Here is a 16205-nt window from a genome sequence, read left to right as displayed (position 1 = left end):
CAAGTCCTAGGCTCTGTGGTTTAACCCACAGCAGCACCCGCGTACCTCATATACAGTCATACCTCGGGATAAATACTGTTCAAGTTGTGCTCTGCTGCGACCCAGAAGTAACAGAGCACGTTACTTCCAGGTTTCGCTGCTCGTGCATGCGCAGTCAAAATGACGTCATGCGCGGAAGCGGCAACATGCGCAGACGTGCTGTCACGTCTTACGGTATGTTCAGGATGCGAACGGGGCTCCAGAACAGATCCCGTTTGCATCCCGAGGTACCACTGTACATGTATATGTGTGTGTATTGTATTTCCTTTTATTGGTCATTGAATATGTGTGCGTATTTTTAAAAAATTTAAAATATTTATTTATTTGTAATACCCCACCCATCTGGCTGGATTTCTCCAGCCTCCCTGGGCAGCTTACAGCACATATAAAAACATAATAAACTATTAAGCATTAAAAACTTCCTGATACGCGGCTGCCTTCAGATGTCTTCTAAAAGTTGTGTAGTTTTTTATCTCCTTGATATCTGAAGGGAGGGAGTTACACAGGGTGGGCACCATTATACTAATATGCATATATGTGTGTGTGTGTTGTTTTTATGTGTACATATGCATATATTGTGCCTGGGGGCTTGGCTCAGTCCTTTGTAGAATTTGAAGGGAGAGAAGTGCCTCTGAGTGTATGCAGAGTACCTTCCCATGTGTGTGAGATTAATGGGTAGGGTGCTCTCTGTCTTAAGGACTAGCCCCATAAATGAGGTGCTTCAAAATTGGGAATGTGAATGCTGTTAAAGCAAATAACAAGGCTTTGCGGTTTTTTGTGGATGTGGACACTAGAGGGAAGCAGTTTGCTGTTCCAGTGTTGGTCAAACAGAGCACATAAGTCCATTCCCTTCCATGCAACAATTTTATATTGGCATCATAAGCTATCATCCTCAATAACTTGGGATAAAGGTTCAGGTAGGTAGCCGTGTTGGTCGGACGCAGTAGAAATATACAGTACAATGGTGCTTCATGTTACAGACGCTTCAGGTTACAGACCCAGAAATAATACCTTGGGTTAAGAACTTTGCTTCAGGATGAGAACAGAAATTGTGCGGCGGCAGCAGGAGGCCAAATTAGCTAAAGTGGTACCTCAGGTTAAGAACAGTGTCAGGTTAAGAACGGACCTCTAGAATGAATTAAGTTCTTAACCTGAGGTACCACTGTACAGTATTTAAAAAATTAAAATGTCCAACAAAATACAGTAAACTGGAAAGAGAAGTTGCTGAATTATAACTTAAAGCCATGGAGAGACATTGGATTCTTATCTCATTATACATGATAAAGCTATTTTTGGCCATTTCACCCCTTGCTTTTTTCTGTAAGACCAATTGCAGTTGTTAACACTTGTCAACAGGTTTACCACACCTATCAGCCAAAATCACCCATTCCCAACACCCTTCTGAGCAATACCCTTCCCCACCCTCTCACTATATATAAAGGTCTGGTGCATGCACATGAAAGCTCATACCAAGAACAAACTTAGTTTGGTCTCCAAGGTGCTACTGGACAATTTTTTTATTATTTTGGGGGGATAAAGGAATATACTTCTCAAATTTGCCAATGGTGCCAAACTGGGAGGGGTAGCTAATACCTCAGAATATAGAATCAGGGTTCAAGAGGACTTTGACAGATTGGAGACCTGGGCCAGAACTATAAAACTACAAAAAATCAGTCTCACTGCGGATAAACGAAAGGTTCTGCACTTAGGCAGGAATAATCAGATGCACAACTGGGCTTGCCAGTTGAAAAAGACCTAAGGGTGTTAATGGACCACAAGCTTAACACAAGTCAACGGCGTGATGCAGCAGCAAAAGAAGCTGATGTGATTCTAGGCTGCATCAACATAGTGTCCCGATCAAGGGAAGTCATGGTCCTGCTGATTTCTGAGTTGGTCAGGCCCCAGTTCTGGGCACCACAATTTAAGAAGGATGTTGACAAGCTGGAAGATGTTCAGAGGAGGTCAACCAAGATGATCCAGGGTCTGGAAACCAAGCCGTATGAGGAACAGTTGAGGGACTTGGGTATGTTTAGCCTGGAAAAGAGGAGACACAGAGGTGATAGGATAGCCAAGCTTGTTTTCCCCAGTCCTAGGGGAATCCTGGCAGCCATTTCTGCAGCTTGCAACCCTAATAATAATAATAATAATAATAATAATAATAATAATAATAATAATAATAATTTATTATTTATACCCCGCCCATCTGGCTGAGTTTCCCCAGCCACTCTGGGCGGCTTCTAATCAAGTGTTAAAAACAATATACCGTTACATATTAAAAACTTCCCTGAACAGGGCTGCCTTAAGATGTCTTCTGAATGTCAGGTAGTTGTTTATCTCTTTGACATCTGATGGGAGGGCGTTCCACAGGGCGGGCGCCACTATTGAGAAGGCCCTCTGTCTGGTTCCCTGTAACCTCACATCTCGCAATGAGGGAACCGCCACAAGGCCCTCGGCGCTGGATCTCAGTGTCCGGACTGAACGATGGGGGTGGAGACCATTCAAGGAGCTCAATGTGATACCCATGGTTCTCCCCCCCCCATTCCCCTCCCATTTATCCTCACAACAGCCCTGTGAGGTAGGCTATGCTGAGTGATGGTGACCATCTCAAGGTCCCCCCATGAGCTTCATGGTCCTATGGGGCTTTGACGTGTGGCATCTGCAGACTTAGCTTCCAGAAGTCATTTTAATTACCCACAGTGCCTTGGAGCAGCCACTGTAGTATCACTCCAGGTTCATCAACAGAAGTATATTGTCCACATCAAGGGAAGTAAGAGGTTTTGCTCTATTCCATCTTAGACCACACCTGGAATGCTGTGTCCATTTCTGGACACCACAATTTAAGATGTTGACAAGCTGGAATGTGTGCAGAGGAGGTAACCAAGGTGATCAATGGTCTGGAAACTACGCCTTATGAGGAGCGATTGAAGGAGCTGGGTATGTTTAGCCTGGAGAAGAGTACCTCGGGTTAAGAACTTTGCTTCAGGATGAGAACAGAAATCGTGTCTGGAGAGACTCTGGCGGTCGTTCTGTGGGGCTTCAGGGAAGAGACCTTCCCAGTCCTGTCATGCCAACCCTCTGCCTGCAGAGCCAAGACACTAAGCCCTTCTTCCCTTCTCACCTTTCCGAATGAAGAACACACCAAAGGAAAGGAAGGCAATTGTCACAGCTGGGGTCCATCTGAGATCTGGTGGCTGGGAAGCTAAGGGAGAACGTTTGCAGTCAGACCATGAAAGCATAATTTTCCTTTTGCAGCTCTGTACAGTGGTACCTCGGGTTACATACGCTTCAGGTTACAGACTCCACAAACCCAGAAATATTACCTCAGGTTAAGAACTTTGCTTCAAGATGAGAACAGAAATTGTACAGCGGCAGCACAGCGGCAGCAGGAGGCCCCATTAGCTAAAGTGGAGCTTCAGGTTAAGAACAGTTTCAGGTTAAGAACGGACCTCTGGAACGAATTAAGTACTTAACCCGAGGTACCACTGTAGTCATTTTCCATCTGTAGGGAGTAGGAAGGAGTGTTGTCTGTCCCCCCCCCCCGCCCTTGTAGTTGTCCTGAGCCCTGGGTGGAGTGGGGGGCTGATAGGTTTGCCATATTTCAAAAAGTGAAACCCCGGACACAAAAGTTGTTGAGCTTTCTTTGCAAAATCTCAGAGGGCCTTCTTGGTGGTGGTGCCCGCCCTGTGGAACGCCCTCCCACCAGATGTCAAGGAAATAAACAGTTGTCTGACTTTTAGAAGACACCTGAAGGCAGCCCTGTTTAGGGAAGTTTTTAATGTTTGATGTTTTAGCGTGTTTTTAATATTCTGTTGGGAGTCGCCCAGAGTGGCTGGGGAAACCCAGCCAGATGGGTGGGGTATAAATAATAAATTATTATTATTATTATTATTATTATTATTATTATTATTGTTGTTGTTGTTGTTGTTGTTGTTGTTATTATTATTAAAAACCACAAAATCTACACTTCCGACAGTGGTTGCCATATGTCCGGATTTTCTTTAAGCGATCTCACCCCAGACACTGCTTCCAACTGCAGTATTCTGGCTATGTCTGGGACCTATGGCAACCATAGGGACTGATAGGGCCAGGCAGAGAAGAAGAGTAACCAACACATGACCTATCATTATTTCCATAGCAGGGTCTTTGTCTCCAGTATCCTAGAGTCAGGGTTCATCTACGTCTCTGTTTTCCCTGTCGCTCCCCTACCCCAACTGAGAAACCTACAGTTTAGCCCTGAATTGGAACAATAGGTTTCTCATGGGTTGTATTTGCTCTGATTGAGTGCGAAACCACTCAGACCCGTGCCTAAAAAGTATAAAGGATAAAGGTAAAGGGGACCCCTGACCATTAGGTCCAGTCGTGACCGACTCTGGGGTTGCAGCGCTCATCTTGCTTTATTGGCCAAGGGAGCCGACGTACAGCTTCCGGGTCATGTGGCCAGCAGGACTAAGCCACTTCTGGCGAACCAGAGCAGCGTACCGAAACATCGTTTACCTTCCCGCCGGAGCAGTATCTATTTATCTACTTGCACTTTGACGTGCTTTTGAACTGCTAGGTTGGCAGGAGCAGGGACCGAGCAATGGGAGCTCACCCCGTCACGGGGATTCAAACCACTGACCTTCTGATCAGCAAGTCCTAGGTTCTGTGGTTTAACCCACAGCGTCACCCAGCCATGTGCTTTCTTAGCACTGCACAAGCAAAGGTGTGGATGAGTGCCCAGTCAGCATAAAAGGAGAGCCTTTTAGCCACTGTATGTTCCAGGGCGAAGGGTTTAGGAACCCCGAAAAACCCAATATGCTTTAGTTTCGAGGAAATGGGGTGAAGGTAAAATTCGCACAACACACCAATTAAGTTAAGATGTTGGAGCACTCCAAACCATTTGCCCGGGTACGTGCACAGAAAATATTAGCTAAAGCTGAAGGGCAACACAAGGAGATCTGCACTGATTGTTGCAATGCTTTCCTATTATTGTATAATTGTGTATTGTATAATTGTATAAATAATAATATTGTTTAAATAATCTCAAAGGACCTGTTGATGGCATTTTACCATTGTACTGTTGAGAGTGTATTAACTTATGGTCTGTGTGTGTGGTTTGAGAGCTGCGGAGTCAGGGAAAAAACAATGCTGTCCAGGGTTATAAAGACTGCGGAGAGAATAATTGGGTGCACTCTTCCCACCTTGGATCAAATCTATGCTTCCAGGTGCCATAAGAAAGCTGCAGAGATAGCGCAGGATAGTGCGCACCCCAGAAACGATCTCTTTCAGCTTCTGCCTTCTGGAAGAAGGTACAGGGTTATAGAGACTAGGACTAGCCGCCTGAGAAACAGTTTCTATCCAAATGCGATTTTGGTTTTAAACACAGTGTAAGGTAGTCTCTATGGGAGTATATTGTATTTAATTATGGGGTTTCAGAGTTTCTAGGGGGTTAACCAGATTGGGGTAGCTGGGATAGCAGGCTTGTTGGGTTTTGAATGTCTGATGTAGATTTTTTCAATTCCATTGTTCTGTATGGGACAATGACTATCGTATTGTATGGTATAGTCTTAGAAGGCAGTATAATCTTAGGGGGGTTGTGGATGTGAGTGGGGCATGGCTGTGACTATCATGAAGAGAGATGTTTGCCTGGCCCACTCCAGGTGGCCAGTGGAGGGCTTGAACCTCAAAGTAGGCAAGAAGCAGAAGCAGAAGGAGGAGGAGAAGAAGAAGAAGAAGAAGAAGAAGAAGAAGAAGAAGAAGAAGAAGAAGAAGAAGAAGAAGAAGAAGAAGAAGAAGAGTGCATGTAGCTTGCAAGCTTTAGCTGGATGCAAATTATAGCGTAGACTCTCAGGTCCGCCCTCTTCTGCTCACCTTTCCCAATGAACTTCCGTCTCCAGGGCCTGCCCAGTGGCATCAGCTGGGGTCTCCCCCATGGCACCATACCCTCCAACATTTCTCTGATGAAAATAGGGACATCCTATTCAATTATCAGGGGACGCGGGTGGCGCTGTGGGTAAAACCTCAGCACCTAGGACTTGCCGATCCTCAGGTCGGCGGTTCGAATCCCTGCGGTGGGGTGCGCTCCCGTTGCTCGGTCCCAGCGCCTGCCAACCTAGCAATTCGAAAGCACCCCCGGGTGCAAGTAGATAAATAGGGATCGCTTACTAGCGGGAAGGTAAACGGCGTTTCCGTGTGCTGCGCTGGCTTGCCAGATGCAGCTTGTCACGCTGGCCACGTGACTCGGAAGTGTCTCCGGACAGCGCTGGCCCCCAGCCTCAAAAGCGAGATGGGTGCACAACCCCAGTGTCGGACACGACTGGCCTGTACGGGCAGGGGTACCTTTACCTTTACCTATTCAATTATTATTATTTATGTTTGATGTTTTATTGTATTTTCAGTGTTCTGTTGGAAGCCTCCCAGAGTGCCTGGGGCAACCTAGCCAGATGAGCGGAGTATAAATCATAAAATTATTATTATTATTATTATTATTAATAATAATAATTTTATGATTTATACCCCACCCATCTGGCTGGGCTTCTCCAGCCACTCTGGGCGGCTTCCAACAAAATATTGAAATACAGTAATGCATTAAACATTAAAAGCTTCCCTAAACAGGGCTGCCTTCATATGTCTTCTAAATCTCTGGTAATTGTTTTTCTCTTTGACATCTGGTGGGAGGGCGTCCCACAGGGCAGGGGCCACTACCGAGAAGGCCCTTTGCCTGGTTCCCTGTAACTTGGCTTCTCACAGGGAGGGAACCGCCAGAAGGCCCTCGGCACTGGACCTCAGTGTCCGGATAGAACAATGCGGGTGGAGACGCTCCTTCAGATATACTGGACCAAGGCCATTGTTGTTGTTGTTGTTGTTGTTGTTGTTGTTGTTGTTGTTGTTGTTATACCCTGCCCATCTGACTGGGTTCCCCCAGGCACTCTGGGAGGCTTCCAACATATGTAAAACATAATAAAACATTAAGTAGTAAAACAAAACCGAAAAATTTCCCTACACAGGGTTGCCTTCAGATGTCTTCTAAAGGCTCAGGAGTCGCATTACTTCATACCCTCCAACATTTGTCGAAAATAGGGACGTCTTAAGGAAAAGCAGGACATTCCTGGATCAAATCAGAAACCGGGATGGACTCTGTAAGTCTGGATCTGTCCCTGGAAAATAGGGACACTTGGTGGGGCTGTGACACTATCAGGGGGCCACACCTAGGTCAACAGCTTTGGGCCTTGAATCTCAGGATCTGGGATGCTCCTCACCTGGCAACCCTACAAAGAGACCCTGCAGTTCTGAACTTGCCACAACACTGCTGGTGTCACTGCTACAGGCTACCTTACCAGCTCCTCAGGTCGGCAACACCTCTGCTTCCCGTTGGCGCAGGTCCCAAGGTCTAGTTCTGGGATGGCCCAGGTGGTCTCGTTGCATTTGCTCCTGCAGTAGCCGTCCCGTAGGATGCAGGTCTGCGTATCTGTTTGCCTTCTGCGTCCTGGACCAGGAAAAATGGTTCTGGGTGTCAGCTTCGGATCATAGCTGTCAACTTACAGATTTGAAAATAAGGGACCAGCAGCCTCGAAAATAAGGGATCAGCAGCCAAAATAAGGGATTTTGCTTAGCTTATACAGAAATCCAGCACTCATGGAGCCATGCTGCTTTTGTTGCGACTGACTGTGTTATGCAGGGGTTTGGACTACATGATCCTAAGGGTCTACAACTCATAAAGCTTCTCAAACTGATTTTACAATAAAAACATTTGTATATATATATTGTATATACAGATTGGCTTATCCACACCTCTCCTTGTTCTGTTGCTTCCGTCACCCTCCTGGAAAAACCCCTGCTCTTTAGTGCTCAATCGGAGCTAACAAGAATTTGGGTTCTCCCCCAGATTGCTATTTGTTCTGATGTATCACTAAAGAACAGGTTTTCCCTTGGAAGGGTTTTACAATTTTTTATGTGCTGTAAGCCACCCAGCCAGATGGGCAGGGTATAAATAATAAAATTGTCGTCGTCATCATCATCATCACTCTCTACGTGAAGAAGTCCTTCCTTTTGTCAGACCTGAATATTTGCACATTCAGTTTCTCTGGATGTCTAGTAGTTTGAGAAAGGGAGGAAAACATCTCCCTTCCACATAGGGTACATCCACACTTCTGCTTGTCCAATGGCTAGAAAACACGGGTCTGAAAACTTTCCTGCGTGTCCTGCACTTTTCTAGGCATGCATCCGAGTGGTTTTGCCACTGCTGCACCGTTTTCCCCTGGAAAAACTGTTCTTTAGCTCTAAATTGGAGCAATCCATGGACAACCCTATTGTCATTCACTGCAGGTTTTCCCAGGGGAAAGAGGTGGGGGAAATGGAGTTGTGCATAAGCCATTAGAAGACAAACCAAGGCTATAAGAGGAACCCCCCCAACACATACACACACACATTGTGATGGCCTGGGATTCTGACTCGGAGGCTGAACCTGAGGAATCCCAGCTTGCACAGGAGTCCCCGCCTCCAAAACCAGCTGAGCTGGGGCTGGGACATGAGCCTGAAGGGTCCTCACCTGTGCTGGATCCTCAGCTGCAGGCACCAGCTGAGTCTGCTCTGGCTCATGAGGTGATGGAGGACCCATTGCCTGCAGGTGCTCCACTCTCAGCCCCGTCAGAGGAAGCTGAGGTTGCCTCTGGGTCCGTTAACCCTCCAGCCTCTCCTGAGCTGCAGAGGCTCAGGGCAGAGAGGCAGAGGGAACTAAGTTCCTGCAGGAGGAGTGCTCGCCTCCAGGCCAGGAGAGGCGAGTCACCAGAGGACCAGGGCTGCCCTATGCCTCAGGGCAGATAAAAGCCAGCCAGCCCCAGTCCCAGGTTGCGGGAGCAACATTGTTGGTAGCCTGTTCCTGCCTGCACCCTGTTCTGCTCTTCTGCCAGAGTTCCTGACCTCACCCGACTCCCTGCCTTGGACCCTGCTTCAGCTTTGATGGACAGCCTCCATACCGCACCCTAGACCCCGGACTGGACGCAGACCTCACTGCACGGTTAACCCTCAGGACCAGCACACACATACACAAAATGCTTTTCTTACCTGCCTGAGCAATGGAGAGAAAAAGGAAGAGAGGGAAAAGAACCACAGAATGCCCCATGGGTGCAAGTTGATAGGATGTGAGAGACGTGAAAGCACCCAAGAAGGAAGGTGCACGGACGAAAGAGATGTGCCTAAGAAACTGCAGGGCGTGTGTGTGTGAAGGAACACAGAGTCTCTGGCCTCCCAGCTCTTCCTCCTCCATGCTTGAGTGTCGCTCCACCCCAGTGCACCAGCTCAGAGAACGATGGCTGCTCTGATTGATGTTTAAGGCTCTTGTAGCATTGCTCAAATTCAGGGCAGCCAACTTCTGACTTTAAACATACAGTAAATATAGTAATGTTTGATGCATTACTATATTTGAATATTTTGTTGGAAGCCGCCCAGAGTGGCTGGGGAAGCCCAGCCAGATGGGTGGGGTGTAAATTATAAATTGTTGTTGTTGTTGTTGTTCTATGTTTGAATATTTCTCACTGACTGATTTCTGTGACCATTCCAGTAACACCTTGTTATATTTTTTGCTGAGCTTCTAGATAGATGGATGTAGAGATAGATGATAGATGATAGATAGATAGATAGATAGATAGATAGATAGATAGATATGCCCACAGACAGACATGCTCTAGGTAAAGGGTTAAAAAGAAGAAGATTCCATGGGAACAGTTTTGGTCTCCACAGCGACTTCTCCATCTCATCGGAGATCTGCCCTTCTGTAAGGCATGATCACTGAAAAACTCAGTGGCCCAGGATTCCTCTCCTCTGAGGACGCTCTCTCTCAGCCACGGATGGCTCTTTCAGCTTCACTGGAGCAAGGCAGGAAAGTGCCTTTGCTCCAACCATTCCCTCCAGAGCAGAAGGCAGCTGCCAAACCAGCCTCCTTCTCCCTCCCAACTCCTCCTGCCTCACTTCACTTTCTCAGAGAGGTTAATCGGGGCACAAGCAGCGTTGCATACGACCAGGGTCCCAAAGGAACCAGGAGCTCCTTTAGAGTCTCACTCGGCGTCAGGCGAGTCTGTAGGAAGCACAGCTGCACCTTAAGGAGGAGTCTGAGCAGGCAAAGACCAACACCCGCTGATGCAACCTGGGCCCTCTAGGTATACACTGGGAATTGATCATCCCAGGTGATCTGGTATGTGTCTGCAGCTGCTTCTAGACAGGTGGGATTTAAGCGCATAACAGCAAATTCAGGTACAGATAGGTAGCCGTGTTGGTCTGCCATAGTCAAAACAAAAAAAATTCCTTCCAGTAGCACCTTAGAGACCAACTAAGTTAGTTCTTGGTATGAGCTTTCGTGTGCATGCACACTTCTTCAGATACACTGAAACAGAAGTTTCAAGACCCTTCTATATAGTGAGAAGGTGGGGAGGGGTATTACTCAAAAGGGTGGTGGGAATGGGTGATTGGCAGACAGGCTCATCACAGCTATCTGCCAATCACCCATTCCCACCACCCTTCTGAGTAATACCCCTCCCCACCTTCTCACTATATAGAAGGGTCTGGTAACTTCTGTTTCAGTGTATCTGAAGAAATGTGCATGCACACGAAAGCTCATACCAAGAACTAACTTAGTTGGTCTTTAAGGTGCTACTGGAAGGAATTTTTTTGTTTTAGCAAATTCAGGCTCACTGTTAAGTTGTGGGCGAACATAGCAGACGACACAGCGATTTCTCCAGAGCAGCTCTTTACTTGTAAGCTGGACAGAACTGAACAGCAAACAGCTCAGCCGGCTTGCTTTTATAGGCAACTGGCTGTTAACATTGTAGCAACAACAACCCAGAGTTTCCCGCCTAAAATAACTGACGTGGACCTGAGTGAAAACTATCTACAGTATCCCCCTGCTGGCCCAGGGTGAAACTTCACTACATAACACTCACCAATTAAGGAGAGCTGGTGTTCTCACCCAATGAACCCGCTGTCAGGAGTTCAGCCTACACTCAAGTAGGAACCTGGCAGAGACACATGCCCGACTGGCATGTTCTCTCCCTCCTGGTCGATCATTCGGGAGCTTCATAAGCTTTCTTCAGCCCCAACATCACAGCGACCGATGCCAACCGACACCGGCACACTTAGAGATCCACAGAATTTGCACCCGTTGCGTGACAGCAACTCAGAATTTTGGCTAATCTACCTTTATTTACATGTAAACACACATGGAACACTGCAACATGGCTCCCTCTCTCTCTAGCATCAGAGAGCAAAGAGAAAAAGAACAGAGGACAATAGTCCCACTTCACGGAACACAGTAACACAAACATCATGTCTCCGTCACTTCCCACTCTGTGGAGTCAAAACATACACCGTCATGTGATAGACATAAATCCCATGACTGCAGTCATGGAACAGGAATTCTAACACCCACTTCAACCAAAACCGGACTGTTTGTTGTAAGGAGGGGGGTGGGGAATGCACCACAAAGTGCATTTTTCTCTCTGCACCCCCCATTTCCTCGGGCAAGTTAGCCCTGTGTATGGACACTTGATTATAACACTGTGAAAATCTCTTCAATAACCTAAGAAGTGTCCTATGGTCTGATAAGTCCAGAATCCTGTTTTCACAGTTCCCTCAAAGGGCAGCCAGTTAGCTAGACCTGAGCACTACAGTGCTCTCCCTGCATGTGAGTCCCAACAACTGATATTCAGGGACATGCTGACAATACAGGCAATAATAATAATAATAATAATAATAATAATAATAATGCAATAGTTTTATTACTTATACCACGTCCATCTGGCTGGATTTCCCCAGCCACTCCGGGCAGCTCCCAATAGAACACTAAAAACAGAATCAAACTACAAACATTAAAAACTTCCCTAAACAGGGCTGCCTTCAGATGTGTTCTAAAAGTCAGATAGTTGTTTATTTCCTTGATATCTGACGGGAGGGCATTCTAGAGGGCGGGCGCCACTACCGGGAAGACCCTTTGCCTGTTTTCCTGTAACCTCACTTCTCACAGTGAGGGAACTGCCAGAAGGCCCTCAGAGCTGGACCTCGGTGTCCGGGCTGAACAAGGGAGACGCTTGTGAGAAGGAGTAAACAAGGTGTGCCTCGAACTCAGTTGTAAATTCCTGCGGTGGGCTATTGTAAATTCCAGCATTGGGTGCAGGGGAGCCAGGTCAACAAGATAAGGAAGTAGAAAGAGTCTCTAAATAAGTTTAGGTTTAGAGAGTGTAGAATGGATGATGTATTAGTACCATGTCTTTGATGATGAGCCAGATTGTAAGCCAAGCCTCGAATGAGGGGCGGCAGCAATAGGGATAAAAACTCTTGCCCGTCCATTGTTCGGGGCTCTTCGTACCACCCTGGGACGAGGAGCCCGCCTTTGCAAACGCGTATAATAAAAGGGAAGTAATAGACCTTATCTCGGTGTCTCCTTGTCTCATTGTAAGTCCACGTAAGAAACTTCTCACAATTTTTGGCGCCCAACGTGGGGCTCTCGACGACCTGCTCGGCGGGGGCTGGGGAACGGATCAGCCGGCACTCCGACTTTCGGAGAGATCTGTTGCTCAGGGCCCGCGGTGACAGGTTCCGGGAGCTGGAAGGACGGAGAACCGACTTAAGATATTCTGAAAGACTGGTGGTCTGGGACCGCCGCAGTCGGGGACTGCCTCGCCCTGCAGGGACGCCTGCCAGTTTACCAGCCACCGAGAAGGAGGCACTAGACTGAAGGGGGTGAGTATCTTGGTAATATATCCCTGGGAAGGGGAATATTGGGTGTTGTTGGTGTGTGGTCTCTGTATGAAAGAGAGGTTCCAAACGGACGCGTGAGTGTGGACCGGGGGGCCTGGGACCCCGGCGGGAGGATTAGCTTGCGGTTCCGTTCTCCCGCGAGGGAAACGGCCAGGCGATTCCGCGTGATTGTGTGAGTGAACGAAAAAGAGACATAATAGAGTATGGGAAAGAGTCAGAGTACATGTAGAAGGGGCCCCAGTAATGGGACCAAGGACCCCATAGATCCCAATAGTCCTTTGGGACAGGTTTTGTTGGCTTGGGATGATAAGGACATAAGACCCTATAGTAGGGGATTAGTCAAAGAGACAATGATTAATCTGTGTAGAGTAAGGTGGCCAGAATACCCCATAGGACCCGATGAAGGGTATCGTTGGGATCCAGATGGGGAAACAAACCCATACTGGATCAAGCAGTTGAAATTCTATTTGATCAAATATAAAAAAGATAAAGAAAGACCATACATAGAATTATGGTCCCATGTAACTTTTTACGGGCCAGATCCACCACCATTGAGACAATTTCCACTTAAAGAAAAGAAAATAGAGTCTGATGAAGAGACAGCGATACCTCCACCCACCGGTGCACCCCTGGCAGTGCCTGGATTGGCCGACCTCCCCCAACCACTGCCTCCGCCACCACAGCCTGGCTGTCGTGGAGGACTCAGTGATTTGCCTCCGGACTATAATCGTGTGAGTCCGACCCCCGCAGTCAGGGCGACCGCACCCCCATATGAGACAGCCCCGTCATCAGGCCCAAATGTTTTGAGGCCCAACGATGGTGTAATGTCTAGTCCCCCTCTTTATGAGATGTTAAGGCATTCAAGGCTACGAAAAGAATTGGAACAGTGTAAACGAGATTTGGAGAATTTACCGTACAAAGATTATCCATTGCCGGATGACGACTCAGACAGCAGTACTAACTTGAGAAAGAGAAATCCATGTATAGTACAAAATTATCCCCTGAGGGAAACCCCTGGCGGAATCAATGCAGCCGGACAGCCCGTAATGGTATATGTGGTCAGCCCTATAAAACCCTCTGAACTCAGAGAATTAAAGCAAACTTTGCCTAAACTACATGAGAATAGTCAGGAGGTAGCAAACCTCCTACAAATGTGGATGGGACCACACATATATACATATACAGAGTTGATGTATATATTGGGACATTTATTCACTCCAGAAGAAAAGGCAATGATACGGAGGGCAGCAATGCAATATTGGGAAGTAAGGGAACAGGCGCGAGTGGCTGCGCCCGCGGGTAACCAGGGGGCCCCGGCGGCAGTTCCGCCGGAGACCAAATTTCCTATAGGGGACCCAAATTGGAATATAAATAACCCAGACCATCGGGTCCAGCTTACAGATTTAAAAGAAATGATTTTGGAGGGTATCAAGAGGGCAGTGCCTCAAAGTACCAATTTAACCAAGGCTTTTGAGGTTAATCAAATGAGGGACGAGTCACCAGGCGATTTTATACAAAGGATTAGAGAACATTTGACTAAATATTCCGGAGTTACGCCGGACTCTCCAGCATTTGATAACCTGTTAAAGATGCAATTTGTAACCAAGGCATGGCCTGATATTCAAAAGAAATTGCAAAAGATGAATTGGCAAGATGCCGCGACTATAGAGTTAGTAAGAACGGCACAACAGGTTTTTGTTAATCGTGAGGTAGTCAAACAAAAGCAAAAATGCCAGATGATGGTAGCGGCTATCCAAAAGGCAGGAGAGGAGAAAAAGAAAATCGGAGAACAGAATGGGAACCGAGAATTTCAGACCAAGGGGAATTTCCGAGGAAGTGGAGGTTACAGAGGCAGGGGGTCTTATGGACCGGGCAGGGGCTCTGGTCCTAGGACCGGAACAATAATATGTTACCGATGCCAGAAGATGGGTCACTTTGCTAGGGAGTGTAGGACGCCGCGGAACCAGATACCCGATGCGCCTGTCAGACAGAGACAAGGACCTCCCCGAGATAATGAGGACACGGGGACCGAATTGTATAGTCTCTACGAAGACTAGGGATGCTCCGGCTCATGCTCTGGGACCCGGAATGAGCCACTGGTGAACTTATTTGTGGGTCCCTCTCGGAAACCTGTTGTGTTTCTGGTGGATTCTGGGGCAGCCCGATCATCTGTTTCTGTAAATATACCAGGAGTAAGGAAAACTTTAAAAACAGTCAAAGTGATAGGGGTAAGTGGCAAGTCCACCGAAGTCTACCAATTAGAACCAAGCAAAATTGTTCGGGGGGAAAAGGAAATCAAAGCATCCCTGCTGTTCATACCAGAGTCAGGAATAAATTTATTAGGTAGGGATCTCATGGTTTCATTGGGGTATAGATTAATGGATGAGGAAAAAGGAACTCCAATGTATACACTCCAGCTGGAAGAAGAGAAACAAATCAATCCTAAAGTGTGGGTAGATGAGAAAACTATGGGGAAGATGGAAATGGACCCAATAAAAATCACAGTGAAGCCTGGCATTACTCATCTATGGACCTCACAATACCCTATGAAACGAGCAGGGAGAATAGGTTTGCAGCCGGTGGTCGACGCCCTTTTAAATCAGGGGCTTATAGAAACTACGATGTCACCTTTTAATTCACCCATATTGGCCGTACAGAAGAAAGATGGCAAATATAGGATGGTACAGGATTTGAGAAATATAAACAGCATAGTGATACCCCGATTTCCCACCGTGCCAGATCCTTATACGTTATTGAGCCGGATCCCTCCTTCCACTCGATGGTATACAGTAGTTGATTTAAAGGACGCCTTTTGGGCATGCCCTCTGGACAAAGACAGTCGAGATTTGTTTGCCTTCGAGTGGGAGGATGTGGAGACCGGTCAGAAAAGGCAGTACCGGTGGACGGTCTTGCCCCAAGGATATACAGAGAGTCCTCTGTTGTTTGGACAGGCACTGGGGGAAAGATTGAGGGAGTTTAAACCCACTGGATCCAACAAGGTTCTGCGGTATGTAGACGACCTACTATTGATTGGGAAAAAAGAGAAGGAAGTTAAATGTGATTCTATTCGGCTATTGAATTGGCTAGGTGATTTAGGAGTTAAGGTATCCAGAGAAAAATTGCAATTCACTGAGCGGAGGGTTAAGTATCTGGGACATATTTTAGATGGGGGAACCAGGCAATTAGACCCAGATAGAGTAAAAGGGATCATGGAACTACGACCACCTAAAGATAAAACTGATGTAAGAAGAATGTTAGGATTATTGGGATATTGCAGATTGTGGATAGATCAGTATTCAAAGTTGACTCAGTTTTTGAATAGGAAACTGACAGGAAAACAAGAGGAGGTGCAATGGGACGAGGAAGATAAGGCCAGGTGGGAAGAAATTAAGAAAACTTTAATAACTAGTCCGGCTCTGGCCCTGCCAAATCTACAGCAG

General features: G+C 47.0%; 1 protein-coding gene across 1 annotated transcript in view; it reads right to left on the bottom strand.

Annotated features, from left to right (window-relative positions):
* The window catches only part of LOC309365793 (L-threonine 3-dehydrogenase, mitochondrial-like), a 209300-nt gene that overhangs the window by 73844 nt on the left and 119251 nt on the right, over nucleotides 1–16205 (bottom strand). The window lies entirely within an intron of this gene.

This window comes from Podarcis melisellensis, assembly GCF_964234715.1.
Source record: "Podarcis melisellensis genome assembly, chromosome: 3".
Lineage (NCBI taxonomy): Eukaryota > Metazoa > Chordata > Lepidosauria > Squamata > Lacertidae > Podarcis > Podarcis melisellensis.
The sequence above is the reverse complement of the archived record's forward strand: the minus strand, read 5'-3'. Positions and strand labels throughout refer to the sequence as shown.